Below are 2,038 nucleotides of genomic sequence, written 5' to 3'. Positions count from 1 at the left end.
ACCCGATGGCCTTAGCACGGACTTGTCCAGGAAGCGAGCGAGGGATGTCTGGAGCAGGTGCACGGACTTGTTCCATGAAAGATGGAAGGAAGAGCCCCATAGAAGTGTAATGGATCCTTACATTATATAGTCCAGCCTCCACCCCAAGGTTCACCCTTGTCCATTCTGCACTGGGGCAACAATACCGGTTACTTTGCTCCACTGACCTACCAAGATTCAGATAGAATCATTGGATTGACTATTAATATTTTTCCGCTGATAGTTGCTGCAAGCAGCTACAGCTTGCTCCTTAGCCTTCTACCGACTTGCTATATTTAGCATATTTTATCAAATTTTGCAGCATCCTCTCCTCATTGCCCTCACTTGAGTTTTTGAGGTTCCTGTTTGTGGACAAGACTTACCAGATGTATGAAGCTGGTTATATAACCGATTGGTCAACAAATGTAATGAGGATGGACCCTGCGCAGCACCCTGTACCTGTGTAAATACCATATTGCGCACAGTCCACCAGTGTTCCAGGGAGAACATGCTGCAATGTGCCTGCACTGCCTTCATTCCAGCAGCAATCTAAGGGCAGTCTGGGCTGACGATGGACATGTGGGTAGCCTGTATGTATATGTCTGTGCTCATGCTTCTAACACACATCCACCCTGTTATGGACACGTTTATACATCTTCATGCCATGGTATTTTGTACCTTTCCGCAGAACCTACCAGTGCTTCAGTGAGGTCTTGGCAGCTTTGGGTTTTTGGAGCCTCTCTATTTGTCCATTGCTGCGTGGACGGCTTTCAGAAAGAATGATCGCTTTGAGGGCAATTGTACCCTGCTTTCCTGTGCAAATTCCAGTGGCTGGAGTTTGAGGCCCCTAGCAGATAACCCTTCTGCCCCTGCCCTCATGAGTCTACATACAAGAAATACATCTCTAAAGAGGTAATAAGCCTTTCCCGTGTGCATGTTATAGATCTTTTAACCTTATATATATACAGATGGTCCATCACTTACCGTGGCTTCACTTACGATGTTTTGACTTCATGATGGGTTCACTGGGGCCCGACCCCGACTTTTTTTCTTTTCTTTTTCTTTTCTTTTTCTTTTAAGAGGGAGTCTTGCTCTTGTCGATTTCTGCTTACTGCAACCTCTACCTCCTGGGTTTGTTATTTTTCTGCCTCAGCCTCCTGAGTAGCTGGGATTACAGGCGCGGGCCACCACGCCCGGCTAATTTTTGTACTTTTAGTAGAGAGGGGGTTTCATCATGTTGGTCAGGCTGGTCTCGTACTCCTGACCTCAGGTGATCTGCCTGCTGTGAGCCACCGTGCCCGGCCTGACCCCTTCTTAAGTAGAGAAATATCTGTATCTGCATGCCCACAGGGAAGCTCCTAATTACACCACGTGCCACATCCAAGCCATAGACCCGTGATGTGAGGACACTGGATCCAAGAAATACAATAGCATTAAGAAAGAAAAAATGCTGCCATGGATATTACCAAACGCCAAATGACTCTAAGACGTATGCTAATTGCAGGGACCTTAAAATCGCAAATAAAAAGGCGCCTGTAGGTCGGGCGGTGGCTCACACCTGTAATCCCAGAACTTTAGGAGGCTGAGGCGGGCGGATCACCAGAGATCAGGAGTTCGAGACCAGACAGGCCAACATGGCGGAACACCATCGCTACTAAAATATAAAAATTAGCCAGGCGTGATGGCAGGCACCTGTAATCCCAGCTACTCCGGAGGCTGAGGCTGGAGAATCGCTTGAACCCAGGAGGCGGAGCTTGCAGTGAACCGAGATAGCGCCACGGCACTCCAGCCTGGACCACAGAATGAGACTCCGTCTCAGGGAAAAAAAAAAAAAAAAAAAAAAAGCGAGCGCGTGATGTCTGGAGCAGGTGCGCGGTTGCGACGGCCGCTGCGGGAGGCTTGGGCCGGCCCGGTTTCCCGCCACGCCGGCGCCCCGCTCGTGGCGCGGAGGCCGCTCTAAGTTTCGCTTTCCATTCAATGGGAAACGAAAGCTGGGCGGGGCGCAGCCGAGCGCGCGGCC

Source organism: Macaca fascicularis, chromosome 10, assembly GCF_037993035.2.
Source record: "Macaca fascicularis isolate 582-1 chromosome 10, T2T-MFA8v1.1".
NCBI classification, from domain to species: domain Eukaryota; kingdom Metazoa; phylum Chordata; class Mammalia; order Primates; family Cercopithecidae; genus Macaca; species Macaca fascicularis.
Note: the sequence above shows the minus strand (reverse complement) of the source record.